We start from the raw sequence: 19663 nt of genomic DNA on the forward strand, positions 1-19663 counted from the left end.
GGGTGATTGCAGGAAGAAGAATGAAGAGAGGAGAAGCATTGCTAAATGGGATCATCGGAAGGGGATGATCAATTGGTCTAGTCATCAGGATCGACAGGTTTGATCTATGACTACCTTGGAAAGAATATGAAAACTTGACAACATGTTGCATTATGGGACCACATGAGCTATTAGAAAAACAATATAATAAAGACTTAAATAATCTAAATTAAGAATATAAAATTCATACCTTTGAAGATTTATTGTTAGAATTTGTTATTTAATTATTATTATAAACCCATAATTACAAACACATGTATATAAAAATAAAATGACATCAAAAAGTTATAATTTTATAATCTAAAGATGTCATTTCACCAATATGTATAGATGAATGTATAAATGAGTGTACAATAATAATTAAATAAAAAAATAAAACTCTTCACCTCTTTATTCTTTTCCCTCTTATTTCTTTCTTTTTATAATTTGAATTTGTGAGACATTCGAACGACCTTCTTGATAATCGAAGGCAGCTAAAGAGCCAAAGCCAACCATTTTATAGAGCACCATTGATCATATTCAAAACAATTCATTCTCTCTTCTGCAAATTCCGCTATCATTTCAATCACCTGATTTCGTGATAAAGCAAACCGAGTGGATTCTGAACATTATCAGTTTCATAGCCTGCAATCTGTCGAATTTCCTTTTCATGTTCTTATTCCTCAACAAGTATAGAGCAAGAAACAACACGGAAGAACCTTATTTCCAGCCGTGGGAGGAGGAAGTTCTTAGCAACAGGTCACGTGAGTTATTCTAGATCCATTTCAATGCGTATTCAATCTGTTTACCTTTCTTATTCACTGCTATACCCAAGTCAGCGTTCAGTCATAGTGTTAATACTGCTGTCTAAGTTATATAATGATTGAATGGAAAATGAGTGAATAAGTATAGCTTCTTAGTCGGATTAACACAGAATCTGATATCATGTCTCCAGTGGTATATTAACCATGTGTTTGTCACAGTCATAGTTATGGAAGGAGAAAACTATAATAATAACCGTAAAACAATGTTCCCATCCAAAATCATTCTATTTCTTTTTATATCTTATGCAAAGTTGTGAATAATAACATGAAGTCCAAACACCGAGGAATTCACTAGCAGGGATGTCATCGATGGTGGAGAGGTGAAAATTAAGATAAAGTGGATATAATCTCTTATGCACCAAGGACTCACCGGCAGGGAAGCCATAAATGGTGAAGAGGTGTAGATTTCTTGCAAGAATCAAGATTTAAATCAGATAACTACGAAACAAACATATATAATAGCTCATGCATGTCCTAATGATGAAAAACAGTTGTCAAGTCGAGTGGTGGAGATCGGGTTTACGAACCCAACTTCGAAATCCTTGGCTAGGGTAGAAATAGGTAGATGTGCCAATCATGAGATCTTATTTTGTTTGTCCAGATGCTTCAGTTATTTTGGGGAATAACTGATGGGACACTCAAACCACCTGATTACTCAGATGGCTAGACTTAAGAAAATCCAAAGCCCGATCCTGAGGTAGGGAGGGTTGTTCTATTAAGTTAGGATGTGTGGGGATAAGTATGGTCCCTGGTTGGGAGGTTAAGCCTATGTCAATGCTTCTCCTCTCACCAATGCCGAGGCTTGAACAACAAGATAAAGAGAATTCTCATCATATATGTATGTTCTTTGCTCATTTACTTTTAGAATAATAGTGTAGAAATATATGCATGTTTAAAATTGGTAGTTGTTACTTTATAATCAGTTGAACATGTTAGATTGATTTTATGATAACATTAAACAAAGTAATCATTTATATAATTCTTTTACATTTCGTTGATGTTAAGATGCAAATAAATTAGATAGCAGTTATTTCTTTCTAGTTATAGTTAGCTAGTTGAGATCATTGTCTTGTGAATGGGATTAATTGCTAGTTTAAAACACTAATTAAAATTGGTATGTTACATATGGTATCAGAGCGCTAGGTTCGACACTGAACCTAGGGCACCCTACCTTCTTGAAACCTGAAAGATTTTGGACTGACTACAGGATGCAAGTATGTAAAACACCACGTAAGAAGACACGACACCCCATCTTTCCCTATCTCATTAAAAATATGACTAAATATGACCACTTGCTGTTCTATACCCTAAGATAATGAAACTTTGAATCAGGCAATCTAGCGGATGAAGAAAGAAAGAGTCAAGTGAACTACTGCTAGCAAAGTAGCATATAGGAACAAGGTGATTCAGAGCTGGAACGCTCAGCAGAGCAATTCTCTCTTACAGTTTCATAGATCCTGGATGGTGCGAGATATGTACCAGTTTGAACCAAAATTTGGTGCTGCAAAGCAAGATTGAATGTTATATTGATGTAAACCTCCTCAATAGAGGAAATCTTGTAAATAAGGTTGCTTAAGAGAAGCAACGAAATAATAAATTAAATTAAGTTATTTGAAATCATGTGTTTGTAAGACTTTTCTTTATTGTAAAAGATCTCTTCTTTTCACATAATTGACACAATTGTAAATTAACAGGTGGGAACCCTAAACATAAAAATGAACAGCAACGAGAACATTGTAAATCAAGATATAATATGTGAGAACCCTCAATCTTCTAATGGACTGCTACTCTAGATCTTGCAAGAAACACAACTAAAGTTAGAAACCATGGAAAAAATAATGAGTGAAATGGCAGCCCAAATAGGGCAGAACCGCGAGGAAGCTCAAACCTCACCACCTCCTAGAGCGGAGATAGAAGTCTCTTAGCTTAACACAACTCCCTCTCCCAAGCAATTGGAGAAGCAAAAGAAGAAAGAGATAGTGGCTGATTTATCAACAGACATTAAGAGAATAAAACCACCTAAGTTTTCCGGTTCTGAGTTCGGGGAGGAAGCAGAAGCATGGTTAATTGGAATGGAACAATATTTTGAGATTAGAAATTTCTCTGAAACCTCAAAAGCAATTTGGGGAATATATCATTTTACCAGAGAAGCTGCAACTTGGTGGGGAAATACCAAGGTTGAACAGAACATTAGAGCCACTGAGATCACTTGGGAAAACTTTGTGAACATATTCCGGAAATGTTGGCTGCCACAAACCTTTTATGATCAGAAGCTTTTACATTTCCAAAACTTAAAACCGAGAGACATGTTAGTACGTAAGTACTGGGAGAGGTTCACTCGATTGCTAAAATACGTGCCACCTTATCAGCAAGACACCAATTTGAAGGCGAGGAAGTTCATCATGGGGTTGAACAGTAAGATAGGAGGAGCTATTGATATTCTTACTCCCCGAACCATGGAAGAGGCCCTAGAAAAGGCTGTTCGGCAAGAACACAAGATTAGAAAGGATGACTCCATCAGAGACAACAAAAGGAAGACAACCTGGAACACAAACGGTGCTGATTTCGGGCCTCAGAAAAAGCAATAAAAGGACTATAGAAACAACAAACTAGAGTTAAAGAGCAACGGGGCTAAGGATGCCAAAAATAATTATTATATGAATAAAAACAATAGGAATAATTAAAAGAAAGGACCACCAGGAGGATGTTTTAACTTTGGAGGAGATCATTATTTAAAATAGTGCCCCAATAAACCCAACGTCAGTCAGCCACAACAACCACCTTTACCATAGCAGAAACAAGTCTTTCAGCAAAGGATTCACGTAGCTCTAGATAATAGACAAGCAGAACAATAGATAGGCCCCATTGAAACTCTGGGTAAGATTTATGGAAACCCTGTGTCCATATTAATTGATACTGGAGCATTTGAATGTTTTATATCACCTAGACTGTTAAGTAGGTTTTTGAAAAAATCTAGTTTTATGGCAAAACATGGACAGTCGAGTATGCAAAACAGTTAAGGGCTAAGGTAGAGCAATGCCTATTTGAAGCTCAGATTGACTTCTCGAATTTTTCAACAGAATTGAACTTATATATAGCACCCGTAGGGTCATACGACATTATCATAGGAATTAATTGGCCCAGTGAACATAAGGCCGAAGTAGATTGTCTTGCCAAAACTGTAAGCTGTGTGGATGATCAAGGTAGACCAACAAGCATATCAGGAATTAAGCATGAAATTAGATCAAAACAGATTTTTGCAATGCAACTTAAAAGATATGGGAAAAAGGATTGTGAGATTTTTGCAGTTAGGATTGAGGATACAAGGGAACTTAAAACCACCACTTATGGGGATGACTATATTTATGATGATGGGGAAATCAATCAAAAGTTAAAAGAGTCCTTCGAAGAGAAATACCCTTATTTGAAGAATTATCAAGATGTGTTTCTTGAAGAACTTCCTGGACTACCCCCTTCTCGAGCATTTGATTTCACCATAGACTTGATACCAGGAGCGGAATCCATATCCCAGGTACCATATAGAATGACAACTATAGAATTAATGGAATTACAGATTCAATTGCAAGATTTGCTAGATAAGAAGCTAATTCAGCCTAGTGTCTCACCATGGGGAGTCCCAGTGCTGTTTGTGAGGAAGAAGGATGGAACCATGAGATTGTGCATAGATTACAGGATGCTCAATAAAGTCACCATTAAAAACCAGTACCCATTGCCGAGAATAGATGATCTTTTTGATCAAATGAAGGGTGTGACAATATTCTCAAAAATTGACTTGAGGTCAGGATACCATCAGCTTTGAATAAAAGATGAGGATATACATAAAACTGCATTCAGAACTAGGTATGGACATTATGCGTTTACAGTGTTGCCTTTCGGGTTAACCAATGCCCCAACAACTTTCATGAATTTAATGAACAACATATTTCAAGATTGTCTAGACAAGTTTGTATTGGTCTTTATAGATGACATCTTAATATATTCTAAGAATGAAGAACATCAGAGGCACTTAGAAATAGTTCTGCAAAGGTTAAGAGAACACAAACTATATGGGAAATTATCTAAGTGTGCTTTTTACCAAAAAGAAATTCAGTATCTAGGGCACATTATATCAACTTAGGGTATAGCAGTGGATCCATCAAAGATAAAAGCAATTAAGGAATGGCCCATACCTAGAAATGTATCCGAAATTAGGAGCTTTATAGGGTTCGCAGGGTTATATAGGAAGCTCGTCAGAAACTTCTCAAGGATAGCATATCCGATCACTTCACTTCAGAGAAAAGGAAATAATTTATTTGGATAGAGAAGTGTCAATCAACCTTCGAGTATCTGAAAGAAAAATTGACTCAGCACCTATTCTGAGGGTACCTGATCCACAAAAGTAGTTCGTAGTTACAATAGATGCATCCGAAGAAGGATTAGGGGGTGTGTTAATGCAGGATGAACAGGTTATTGCTTATGAATCTAGGAAACCGAAAAACTATGAATAGAATTATGCACCCCATGATCTTGAATTAGTAGCAACTGTGCATGCCTTGCAAATGTGATAGGTCTGATCATCATAGTTTGAAGTATATTTTCATCCAACCGAATCTTAATGCCAGACAGAGGAGGTGGCTAGAATTCTTAGCAAAATATGAGTTCGACATAAGTTATATTAAAGGTAAGGAAAACAAGGTGGGAGATGCCCTAAGCCGGAAAAGACACATCTCAGCGATAACTATTGCAAATTTCAGGTTAAGGGACCAAATTTTACAACACTTGGAGAATGATGAGTTTTATACAGAAATCAGCTTAGGTCTTATTAGAGACCCGCAAGATCCTAAGTATTCAGAGTTTAGCTTAAAAGAGGATGAATTATTAAGATATCACCACAAAATCTATGTGCCCAACAACCCTGAACTCTGAAGACTGATCTTAGGTGAATTTCATTCAGCCCCATATTTAGGACATCCAGGAGTAACAAAAATATTATCTGATATAAGACCTTTATATTTTTGGAAAGGGATGAAAAAAGAGATAATCTAGTTTGTCACAGGATGTTTGGAATCCCAGAGAGTGAAAGCAGAACATCGATACCCAGCAGGTCTTTTGCACCCTAATGAAGTACCCGAGTGGAAATGGCAAGTAATATCCATGGATTTCGTACAAGGGTTACCTATGACCTGAAATCGACACAACACTATTTTGGTTGTAGTTGACAGATTGATAGAGGTTGCTCATTTTATACCAAGGTTCATAAAAGAGATTTTTAGAATGCACGAAATTCTGGAGAAAAATATTTCAGATAGGGATGCTAGGATAACTTCCAGATTTTGGCAAACATTATTTATAGCTCTGGGCACCAAGTTGAACATTAGTTCAGCCTATCATCCTGAGACAGATGGTCAGACAGAACAGGTAAATCAAGTATTAGAAGATCTCTTAAGAGTATACTGTATGGACCGATAGTACCAATGGAAAACATACTTACCCTTGGTAGAATTTGCATATAATAACTCTTACTAGTGCACCATTAGAATGGCTCCCTTTGAGGCCTTGTACGGTCGTAAATGCAGAACTCCAATGAGTTGGAATCCGTTGGAAGATCGAATCATTGTTGGGCCTAAAAATGCTTCAGGAGATGGAAGAGCAGGTAATCCAGATTCGTCAAAGGTTAAAAGAAGCTAACAACAGACAGAAAAGTTATGCTGATGCCAAAAGAATACCTAGAGAATTCTCAGTAGGGGACAAAGTATTACTAAGGGTAAAACCTCAGAAGAGTACTATCAAGTTTGGTAAAAATTCTAAGTTAGCCTCGAGATACGTGGGACCCTTTGAGGTTCGAGAAGTTGTCAACCCCATAGCTTAGAGGATTGTTTTACCACCAGCCCTTGCCAGGATGCATGACGTCTTCCATGTGTCATATCTTAAAAAGTATATTACTCACCATGAACATATGATTGATTGGAAACTATTGCAAATGCGAGAACCAGGGGTGGTAGAGGTAAGACCACTCAGAATACTCGAGGTGTGTAAGCTACGCTTACGAAATCGGGAAGTGACGTAGTGCAAGGTCCAGTGGGACCAATATGCTAAGGATAATGCCACCTGGGATTTAGTGAACCGCATTGATTCCTAAACGTTTGATATAGTTCATGACATGCTGGGATCCACGTTGCTCTTTCATATATTTGATTCCCTTTATATTGTTTTCTCCTTATATAATTTCTCTTGTAAATCCTTAATTGCTTTATCCAATCTTAAACAATAAAAGATGTCATTTCCCTCATTCGATAGGAATAAGTGCAGAAAGCAAAACAAAATGAGCTGTAATGACAACGAGGAAAAAGGTAAACATGAGGACATGGCACTCATTATAATCGATGAAAGAGTTGATGAACTACTACCAACAAAAAATAATAAGGATGAATTCATACAAGGTTTGAACAAAGACGACTATTGATTGAAAGGGAGAATATTGAATGAAGTTGACTCAACACAGTATGCAAAGGGAAGTTGGACCGAACATTAACAGAGTCCATGTTGGTATCTAAACATTCATAGTTCGAAGAACACAAGACCAGTCACGAAATATAGTGTATCTTCGAGAAAACGATGACACCAGATTAAGTACATCTATTGACAATAGTATACTTGTATAACTATCGAGTTGAACAGATAAACAATGTTTAGGCCTATATATGATTCGTTGCTTTCATCTCAGCGTTAATTGTGAATTATTTGATGGCATGCTCTATTCCATCTATAGTGAATGAACAATTATCATCATTGATATTGATATTCCAATATTTCATTTTATTAGTTCTCTTCTTGAAGTTTTGAAATATTTGCAAACACTACTTTGTTTCGTTCGCTGCGGTTTCACTTGATTAGCTATGTCATGTCTCATTACTATGATTATATGTACTATGGTTCTTATGATATTTTAAGGACTAGATAGTGTTCGTTCCGTTTTGAAGACCATCATTGTCTTTCATGTTCGATTTTTATGTCTTTGCAGCAATGATGTTGTCCATAGGTTTCAGCAAGAATCCTCAAAATGGAAGGATAAGAAAGAAATATAATATTTGTTTTTTACTGCTGACAAGTCCTCAATATTTCTGTACTCTGTATGATATATTGTTTGATGACTGGATGATCCTGTCTTCAGATTTCCTTACATTTGCAGTCTGGCTCTGATATCATGTTGTTTAACATGGATCTTTTATGCAAATGTACTAATATGGCCATTGTTATTGATATTTTCCAAATGCAGATTTGGATCTCATATAAATTTGAGAGGAGGAGACATGTCTCATAAAGAGACATGACTCTATGGTGTAATCATCACTTAATAATATTATATAAACTTAAATAATAATATGTATAACAATATATATATATATATATATATATATATATAATTTTTATTTTATATTAAGATCATTTACATATCGGGTGCTCCTTAAGAGCAACATTTACAACTTATTCAAGCTCCTTTCGAGCAATCACACTAGGAACAACAATTGGAAGACCAAGAGTCACCACTTAGAATCCACTTCTTACAAATGAAACCAATACAACCAATAGAAGACCAAGAGTCACAACTTAGAATTCCACCAAGATGGCCCTCTTGGGATTTGAACCAGGGTGTCCACAATGAGAACTCATTGCTTCAACCAAGCTAAACCCCTTGGACTATATATATATATATATATATTATATTATATATTATTTTTATATATACGTATTATATACAATAATATATATTATTTAACATGGATAAGTATATATAGGAAATGATGATTTACTAATAACAATAATGTATATCAGATCAAATCAATCCAACTGAAGCTACAACTTAAACAGAAAATGCAGTCAAAATTGGGTGCCAAACTTTCCAATGTCCTTGTAGGAAAAATTACCGAAAGAAAAGGAGAAAATGAAAGCAAATATTGTAAAGACACCCTAATGTTCTGGACCAATTTATGTGCCATTAAACTCAGTGTAATTGTGTTAAACAGTTGGTTGGCGAGCAAGTTAATGATTTCTGATTCATCCTCAATGTGCAGATGTATATATTGTTTATTACTAAGAGCCAACAAGGCACAAGTGTATAAACAATTTCCAACACATGTATATTCACAAAAACAGGAGCATATCTTCCTCACAACAATTAATAGAGCAATATTCAGATTTATAATATATATAAAGCTGAAGTCAAACATCAATGTATCATGTTTGCAAAAAACCCAGTTCAGATTATACATATTTTTAAATTTTTTCATTGCTGTTTAAATATAAAAACACATACCATAAAGAGTTCCAGAATTCTATTTCAGACCTGGAATACTTCCCAGATACCTATTATAGACTTGCTACAACCTTTCTTAACCCATAGAGCCCAAACCTGTATGACTTCGCGACTATCTTTCAAGCTTTTACAGCCTGATCTTTGGTATCTATAGACCTGGTTCGGCCTCCAACAGTACCAGAAAGTATAGTCGGGTCTCAGATATTTGCAGACTTGTAGGGCATCCAGCATATAGTTTCCAGCAAATTTGGCCTCTTTTTCCTTGGTTTTTGGCTTGTACAGAAGCTTAGTGCACCATATTAATGAGGACAAGTGTAATGTTCCCTTCTAATGTGACCATCAAATATGAATATTTAATAAGGTCACGGATGTAATTAAATTGATTATTTACTATTATCCCTTAAAAGTAAATCATAGGGGAATATTATTTAATTAATTCAATGAAGTATCAAGTGACTTGATGGCGGGTTAAGTGAAATATCAATACACTTTATTATTCCGTAAGCTCAATTCAAATTAAAAGAGGGGAAATAAAAAGACAAAAGGAAGGAAAATGAAGAGGTGAGTAGAGGGAAGGTCAAAAGTCTTAGAATTTTGTTATGCACGAAGAATGAGAAGGCTGATTTGAAAATTCTTGGTTTTATGTTTTTTTTTGTCTATTGGAGAATTCTGGGAAACTTTGGCTTTCAGCAGGTTTGAGGTCAAAAACCCTGGAGCTTGAAGGCAGTGGATGAAAACCCATTGTTTGTTGGAGATATTACTCAGGTGTCTCACTTGTGCTTCATATTCATATCTGGTTATCTAATCCAACTATAATTTCCGTGACTATGATTGGATATTTTGTTGGTCCAGTGAGATTTAAATGCAATATTCATATCTCATTTTAGAATTTCTATTTCGGCCAAGTATTTTATAATTTTCAGTATAATGTTCTGGTTAAATTGAAATCAATTGTATGCTAATTATTTGTTTGAATTCCCATGGTAAGAATCTGGTAATTATGTCGTGGGGAGATATTCCAGTGGTATCTCCTGCCAGCCCCTGAGGGTTCAGGAGTAATAGAACTACATATGGAGTAATAAAGTATTTGCAGTCCTGAAATGTTGAGGTTTGATGCAGAGAAATAAAGAGATAAATGTTTATGAGATGTCTAAATGTTTGAGATTTATGATTTTGCTATAATTTTAAAGTTGGCCCGATAAATAAGGTATAATCGCGTTTTCAAAGAAATGTTTAATATTGTTGAGGCTGTGATTTAATTTATCTGAAGACTTAAGGAGAGCAGCAGATGTTTGAGTGGGGTTGATTGAACAAATTAAGGACATTATAATAGTTGCTAAAAAATATAAGGTTGCATTTAGCGACACTTATATTTGATAAAAGTGAAATCTCTCAAAGGGATGATATAGTTATTTCCATGGAAACATATCTGTGGATAAATCAAAGGCCAAAGATTATACTGTGTGATTGAATTCAATGGAATGTTGCAAGTGCCTGGATGGAGTGAGGATGTTCTGGTTTGAGATGAAATTGATGCCTCTATGTGTATGGTTGATTATCTTAATTTTTCGATTCTTGAAGTGTTGTTTCATTGCAATTCATTTAGTCAATAACTATTCCCTCAACATATTTCTAGCCTCTCAATCTTGTGCAATGAAACAAGATTTATATTTGTGAGAAAGAACCAGAAACATTTGAGTGGTTCTTCAATACTTTAATTTAGTTCCTTGGCTTTGGAGTTTCAAGGTTTGCATTCTATACGTTTGTCCCTTTCTTTCTACAGAGAAGAGTTAGAGTCGGCCTGAAGTTGCAAGATAATATTTGATCACTCTGTGTCCCCTCGATATCAAGATTCTGGAGCTTACCTTTCAACACTATCGGTCATCTCCAATGCAGGGAATCATTGGTTTCTTTAGCTGAGGGATTGTAGGCTGACAACAATTTCCAGATGCAAGTATATTGGTGAAGTATGGAGGAAGAACTAGTGTACAGAGCACAAACTGCAAACATATGATTATCGTGAATTAAGAATGCAGTCATTTTGCCTGAGTTGCAGTTGAGTATTAAAATTTGAATCAGTTGTGGTGATTAGCATCACCAATTCACCTGAGACTTGCTTGTACTACTACAATGAAGACTGACATATGCTTTCACTATTTGGCACATAGATTAGTCAGCTATATAGGTTTTATGACACACAACTGCTGTTAGCTGTGGAGTTTGTACCCTATGTTAAATTTCTGATGCAAAATAGTCGTATCCTTCTCTTGAGTCTTAAAACATTTGGTCCACTGATTAGTTAGGGAGGGAGGATAAAGGAATATATTAAACCTTGTCGAAAAACTCAACTATGAACAATTGGTAATGAATTGAAATTCTATTTGTAGAAGCAATATCCTTCTGAATACCTAGATATCTGTACAAATAATAATAAGGTCCAATCCCGTATTAGGATTCAAGTAGAATAGTCATTAATGTAACAACCACTTTTCTCGGGTCTTAACTAACAACTAGCAAATCAAAGAAATACAGTTATTACTTCATATTCATAGGGAGATAGTTATATCAGTTATGTTCATGGAATGAGATTAATGGTTACAATTAGTTAAACAGAAATTTCATAACTAACAATTGAAGATACCCTCAATGAATTTAACACGAAATTTAAAATCTACATACCGTAGAATTCAAAACCAAAATCTGTCTAGGGATGCTTCTGCAAAACCCAGGTTAGCCCATAAATACTGCTTAGGAACAAATAGATATACCACTTTATCGAAATGACAAATACCATCAAATACCACTATCATTTAGGGCCTCAAATACCAATGTATCAATTAGGGCATCAAATACTAGTGTATCATTTAGGGCATCAACTACCATTGTATCAATTAGGGCATCAAACACCACAACATCATTTAGGGCGTCAAATACCATTGTATCGTTTAGGGCATCAAATACCATTGTATCATTTAGGGCATCAAATACTACTGTATCATTCCCTTTCTTTCTATTGCTAACTATGGCAATGACATAGAGTTAGAAGATTAGTTCATTTTCATAATTCAACATAAATGAAAGACAGAAATAACAATCCATTAGATAAACCTATCTCTTGCATATAGATATACTTCATGTTCAGTTGGAAGACCAATTACATCGATGAGAAAAATTGTTTTCATCAAAGGAATTAACTGATTCAATGATATAAATCAATCCATCATATCTTCTACTTGCAAAAACATCATAAAAGTAAAATACTTGTTACCAACAAATGTTTGAATGCATAACTCATCTTTGTCTGGTGCATGTCTTGGCATCTTGTGGAGAGGGGAAACATTATTAGGGGCTTAACCTAACAACCGCGGACCCTCAAAATATTCCCACATAATCTCATCTGAGAAAGGCCCTCCCTACCTGGAATAGACATGGAGCACCTTGACCATCCACTAAACATCCTGGTACTTAATTCCATCACTTGACTTGGCAACAGGTTACATATGGGACAAACATGAGCTTACTTGGACGTTCTTAGAGTGTAATTATATATATTATCATGTTTGATAGTTCTGATTTTTGTTCTTCTTTTTGAAGGGATCTTCTCCACCTCTTCACCCTCTTTCATTGGTCCTTCCAACCAAGGTGAATCCTTGGTGATTGATCATGCTGCTAAGCATGGAATTCTTGCATTAGTAGTATATTGTTGACTCTCAGCTGAAATCATAGAATAAGATCTTTCACAGACGTACATAGAACTGTTCTTTATGAGAGTCACACTTGTGCATTTCGACTCATTTCTGATTGTTAAACAATTGGCATTTAATCATGAAGAAAGAACAAGAAAGGCCGACAGACCTAAGCCGAGTACTTATACTCCACTTGTAACATTGAAACATAAAATGATTGCGGAACAATGACAGTTTTAGATTTATCAAGATAAGTATTGGCATCGATTTCTGAATAAGAAGAATGAAAGTAAACATAATCGTGATACTCAGCAAATCCTGACCGAGTGGCTCAAGCTGTTTGAATTGTAGAGAAGATGCTAGAAATCTGGTATGTAAAATCTCGTGAGATAAATGAAGCTCGATCTTTTAATATAAAGAAAACCGAGAGGAAAGAAAAGTTGAATGCCGTCCTCAACAATGTGAGAAGTTTTTAATATAATGTCGTGGCCCAAGGTGGCGGTTTTAGAAACAAGATCTTCGATTTTCTTGAATTCACCGATTTGAAGAGAAGAGGCGCCAAATGTACTCAATGTCTCTCATAGAGATTTATAGTTTTAAAACAAATATCAAAGGGCTCCTTTGAAGAGTCATTAAATGAAGAAAATCTATAATTATATTTATATATATATAATTTTCAAAATGGTGCCATCATGTTATTATTATGTCCAAGGTAATATCTTTTAAAAATACGTATATCTGTCTACGTGTGTAATTCAGAGGATTATGATTTATTCTAACCTTATATCCTCTCAACATATATGCATGTATATATTTATATGCATGTTACTAGAGACGAACTAGAGATTTACTATCATGGTGGCATCATACATTTATATACATATATGTGTTTATATATATATGATGATGATGAAGAAGAAAAATGGAGACGCCATCATAGAACAACAAAGGTAATGGTTTTGAACGTGAATTTTGATAATGATAGCTGTATATTTTATATGTTTGACCAAGTAGCTCATGGTATTGTCCAATGTATACTCTTGCTTGCCTAGTCGTTTACCATGAGCCATGGTGATTCAAGATTCATGCCTATTTGCTTCGTGATGATAGTGCCCCCATGCCCAATTCTTTTCTAACGATGCTTCCACCCCTTCGACGTGCTCCCGCAGGGAATTCTCAACGATTATATCATATTCCTCACTATAATAACAGTTTACCATAACAAGTTATTATTCATAAACCATCATAATAGCTAACCATCAATCTACTTCCCATGACAAATAACCTTCTAAGATTTCAAGATAATCGTATAATAGCATCATAATGATTAACTGACATGTTATCTTCATATGAAATTATAATGATTAACCATCTTATCATTTCACATGATCATAACAAATTTTAACTGTCAATTGGCTTCACTTGAAACCTCAACGGCTATATGAACATTTTAAATTGGGTAAAAAATTGGGATGTAATTAAGGCACAAAGTCTGTTACCAGATACTCTCAAACTTAATAAAAACACTTACAAGTCAAGCCCAAAGTCTTCAACTCTAAGTAATTGCAGCCACTACTAACTATTTGAAGCCCAAAGTCTTCAAACATCTGGATTGAATTATAACTGTGAATGCAATAGACAACTCAAAGTCTAGACGATTGAACTCAAATTCCTCTTGAACAAAGCAAAAAAGCTTACAATCAACTTAAGAAAATGTCGTCACATAACAGTTTGGATTGACACAAAGTCTTAAAACAACTTGCCTCTTCTATTGAAAGAAATTCAAATCTACATCTAAGCTCAAAGTCTTAGAGTGCATTTACAAAATGGCAGAATTTTCTTGCATTGCCATAAGAAAAAGATTATAATGAGCACCCTCCTTTATTTATAGGTGAGGGGTTGAGAAAAAGGTGGAGAAAGAAGGGGGAACCTTTAACTACCCTTGACTTATTCAAGACTACAAAGCCTAATGCACTTGTAGTCTGCTTACATGTTACAACTTTGCATGTGATATTATCAAATGCAATTACATCTTGTTTTCACATTACATTGTAATTTGTCAACAAAACTACACCTATTTATAAAGCATTTGAAAATAACTAACTGTCCGACAAGACACAATTTCTACTACATTGTCCTTTGTATGGTCTTCATGCTGCTACAGGATGCCCAATGATTGATGCATTATGGTTTGGTGAAAACATCTCAAATTGGAATATGACTCTTTATCGTTGATTGCTTAGTATTGATGACATCAACAAATCGCCTTCTTGAAATCAGTCTTGAAAATCTTCGATGTTGTTGTCATTCCATTTTTCACCTCCTTGCATTAGCATAGGAAGATTTCTCTTGTAAGTGGGGGTTTTAGATTCATTACAAGTTATTTTAGAAATTAATTACTGCCCATAAACGGGTTTTAGAAGTCCATTTGCAACCTTGAAAAAAGCATCAAAAGTGCATGTAAAACACTTACAAATGGTCCTTTTGGTTCACATTACATAATGGGGAAAAACCTTGATCTTTTTATGCAAAACAAGTTTATAGATGGGATTTTTAATCCCAACTGCATAGGAGTGTTTGGAGCTTTTCTTCATGAGGGGAAGAGCTTGCATTGTTTCAGAAACAATACAATCAAAATTTTGAATCTCGAACCATGTAGGATGTTGCAATACTGCTGAAACATAAATAACTAGCACCACTTGGAACCAAAATGTGAAGGAAAAGATGCTTGAACTTTGAAGGAAAATTCCAAATGTTTGCTGGTTTGAATTTGGGAAAAGATCCCCAAATTTCAACTATACATGCAATCGAGCTTGACCAAATCTCCCCAAGAATGAATGGAAAACTCAATCCTTCTTGAATCTTTGATGAATGACCATAAATGAGAGGAAAAATACAAAGGAATAGCAACAAGAAAGAAAGACTCTAACTTTCAAAAATGTGATGGAGTTGCTCTGATATGCAATTCCAACAAAAAAATGGTGCCCTAGAGATGGAAAATGCACTATTTGTGGATGAATATAAGTTTGAATGTGTTGTTTTATGCCCTAGGCGGGCTCCTTACTCCAAAATGCAGGTTTTAAATGCATCCAAAGATTCCTCCAAATCCATTTTTGAACAAATAATGCCCTAGATGGGATTTAAGCTAAAAAACACAGCTTCTCTTGATGCTATAACAACATGAAATGCCCAATACAAGTTTCTTGAATGTGAATGCAAGTCAGATCATGCATTTACATAGACTCGAAAACATGTATTTGCATTAAAGATTGCCACCTATATGCCTTGAACAAAATCACAAGTATAAGGATAATAAAAGCACATTTTTAATGAGTCTCTACACATGCATTCTGAACAAATTGCATTGCATATAGAGGTTCCAAACGACTTTTGCAATAGTAATTACATATTCGTTTTAACTAAAAATTGCCACTAGTGGTGTCTAATATGAAACACATGTATAAAGAGGTAATGAAAATGTGTTTTGATTAGTCATTTGCATATGTGTCTTGGCTAGAATTGCCACCATGCCCTTGCATTGACTAATGACGGGCTTTAGGAGGAGTCTTACATGTGTTGTAATTCATATGAAAACATGTAATTGAGACAAAAATCACCACTTTGCAATTAGTTGGGCTTTTAGAACTAAAACGCATATACTTTGGGTATGCAAATCATTCTAAAATCATCACTATTAGTATAGACGGCCTTGTGATTGCCAAATGCATGTATTTGCAATGTGCATGTTACTGAATTTTTACTTACATGAAAATTCAGTTTCATTTCAAAGCAAAAGATTTCACAAAAGTGTATGTTCAATTCACGTTTACAATCAGATATTCTTTTTTGCAAATCCTTTCTATTGTAAAACAAAAGATGAAGCTAAAATGTCCTTTTGTATTCATTATCAAAAGATGAGTACAACTCATATATACATATGATGAAATGCAACTAACATGCTGAATGTACATGCACCTCTCACACAAGGGCTGTAAGAGTAGCCTCTATTACTCTACTACTAAGATACTACCTATTCTATACAAATGTAATGAACATGGAAAGAAGAAAAATATAGGTATGTAAAGGTCATGGGTAACCAGTCATTGCCTGTGGTAAATGATTGATTGTGCATCTTCTTGTTTGCTTCTTCTTATCAGCTTCCGTGTACCATGCCTCCAAAGCTTCAGTTGTGTCCTGCAGGAGAAAGAGAAATGAGTTAGATCCAAAGATCTAAGCAATGCCAGTACCTCCTCTTATACATACATATCCTATCCTAGTGGCATCTTGTACATTGGCATAGAAAAGGAGAGATAAATTAGCAGGAGATCATAAATCACATGCTGTAATAACCCCAATAGGTTATAACTTCTTCCAACACCAAAAATCTTTATACTTCAATTGTTTAACATTTCGTCAAACACTTTGCAAGCAAGGGTCCTCTGACTGATATAACTTTTCAAATTGCTGCAGTGATTCTTGTTTGGATTTGCCTCAAAGAGAATGCTTACAAAAGACTCCAAAATGTCTAAACAATGACCTAACAAAAATATGCAACTAATTTTGGCAATAGTGAATGCATATATGAGTTCTAATCATGAAAATGATCACCTACAGCCAACTGATATTTTAACAAATAGTTGGTATGCAAGCTAACTGGCTGATAAAAAATGATATATTGATGCTCAAAGACAACTATTAATGACCAGCAATTGTATCTCCTTAATTGAGAATGAGTATCCAATACAATATTCATACTAAGTTAGCCAAGACTCTTGGCATTTACAAAGATATCAAAATATGATCATTGCTGGTAAAGTAATATGCACCTACAATTGTCAATGAAAACTAATGCAACACTAAATATCTAACTTCAATACTCCCCTACAACAGTACGCTAATCACATGCATGATTAAATACAACTAAAGCCATGGATTGCTGATACCATTGTGAGGAATGTAAAAATGAATGATGTATCTATTAATGAATGATAGGTTTGATACGAAATGACAATTACAACAGCACTCTATAGTGAAAGGCAACTATGAAAATACACATCAGACCTGGCATATGAAGTCGCCTTAGAGAATAGATGTATTGCAATACCACTGAACAGAAAATAACCTCCTCAAGTGCCCAAGTTGTGCCTCTCTAGCTGCCGCCCCTGATTGTAGATGGCTGTAATAATTTTCTTTGCTTTTTCGAATTTGCTTTTTCGGATTGCTTTTTTTTTTGGATTGCTTTTTCGGACTTGCTTTTTCGGCTTGCTTTTTCGGTTTTGCTTTTTCGGCCTGCTTTTTTCGGACTGCTTTTTCGACCTGCTTTTTCGAACTGCTTTTTCGGCCTACCTTTTCGAACTGCTTTTTCGGTCTGCTTTTTTGTACTCAAATATTTTTTCTCAATGTAGCACAAATAGAAGACTGAAGTATCTTCCTCCCAGCTGCAATAATTCAAGTGATATTTCACACCCTCAAAATCGCGTACCAATTGAGAGTTTTCGTTCTCAATGGCCACAAATATTTTTTCTCAATGTAGCACAAATAGAAGACTGAAGTATCTTCCTCCCAGTTGCAATAATTCAAGTGATATTTCACACCCTCAAAATTGCGTACCGATTGAGAGTTTTCGTTCTCAATGGCCAGTTGTGACTATTGCAGAAACCCTAGGCTCCACAATGCACATCAACAAACATCAACATCAACAACAACAAATCTGGATGATTAGAATGAAGCCCGGGGTGCCTATTTATTCTTTTTCCTCCACTTTCTCCAGAAGCTTCTAGAACATTATTTTGTTTTATATATTAAGTGACTTTATAAATTATTTTATAATTCAAGTTACTTTATTAAATTAATTAAATATAAAGTTACCTTTTAATATTTATTTATTTGATAACTTTATAAATAATTAACTTAATACCACTTATTTATTTAATTAAAATAATTAATTAGTCATCCTCATAAAATATTCATTATTTTGGACAACCTAATTAATTAAATTAATTAAATCAAATTGCCTCCAAAATGGGGACATGACACATGCATATATCAGAAGTACGAGAAAGAGTCTGCATCTAAATCAGCTGAATGTAAATATCAAAGGGACATGCATCTTGCTTGAATCCTTTTATTTATTTTACAATAGTGGGTCATGTTCATCAAAGTACCAAATTGAAGTAGTATTAAAGGGATGAGTTTATACTTGAAACCTTTTACTGCACAGTTTTCTTTTTAACAAGTGACAAAGTACAACAACATTCTTAAGTAACAAAACAAAGATATGTGAGATCAATCCACAACATGAACAGAAGGGTGAAATGGCAAAACAGAGCTGAAGAGTGTAGGGATGATGGAATGCCTCAAGGCTGACATAGGTAGGCATCTAGTTGACAACAGATAATCAAAATGCATCATTCTCCGTGAGAGAGAAGTTTGAGGTGAAAGCCTTTGTTCCACCCACTGTAAATGTTCATGGTGGATGTCGTGTGAATTACTAAATGAATGTGGAAACATCATGGAAGCTGATGATCTTTCCTTGATGTTTCTATATTGTCTAACCTCCTATCATGATGGATATCATATAGTTGATACCTATGCAGATCATGATAGACTATATCTTGTAATTCAATATATTCGGAGGTGCCATACAATCTAATGATATTTGTATGGTATACATCTTGTAGTAAGATATTCGTGGACATGTCCTACAATATGGTGAATATCTTGTAGTAAGATATTCGTGAATATTTTGTTACTTTGGGGGAGGAGGACGCAACGATTCAAAAGGCTTTGGGGTTTGTTAGAGGGCCTGATTTTGGGGATTG

At 34.9% G+C, this 19663-nt stretch overlaps 1 protein-coding gene and 2 long non-coding RNA genes across 16 annotated transcripts in view; 2 read left to right on the plus strand and 1 right to left on the minus strand.

Annotated features, from left to right (window-relative positions):
* The window catches only part of LOC149539204 (uncharacterized), a 119950-nt gene that overhangs the window by 88830 nt on the left and 11457 nt on the right, over window positions 1-19663 (minus strand). For 4 of the 9 annotated variants that reach the window (XR_016356183.1, XR_016356182.1, XR_016356186.1 and 1 more), the window contains one exon: window positions 16950-17036. The exons of 3 other annotated variants lie outside the window; for them this stretch is intronic. This is a non-coding gene — a long non-coding RNA (uncharacterized LOC149539204). Of the gene's footprint in view, window positions 1-16949; window positions 17037-19663 lie in introns of those variants that run through there. 2 more of the 9 variants (XR_016356189.1, XR_016356187.1) reach the window with 1 other exon arrangement.
* LOC149539205 (uncharacterized) overlaps window positions 1-19663 on the plus strand; it is a 120664-nt gene that overhangs the window by 64709 nt on the left and 36292 nt on the right. The window lies entirely within an intron of this gene.
* On the plus strand, window positions 2008-2462 carry LOC149539206 (uncharacterized). The gene is made up of 2 exons (XR_016356192.1): window positions 2008-2072; window positions 2175-2462. It is a non-coding gene; the product is annotated as an uncharacterized LOC149539206 (long non-coding RNA).

Source organism: Cupressus sempervirens, chromosome 9 (assembly GCF_028749045.1).
Source record: "Cupressus sempervirens isolate cs-2001-9-10 chromosome 9, ASM2874904v1, whole genome shotgun sequence".
Lineage (NCBI taxonomy): Eukaryota > Viridiplantae > Streptophyta > Pinopsida > Cupressales > Cupressaceae > Cupressus > Cupressus sempervirens.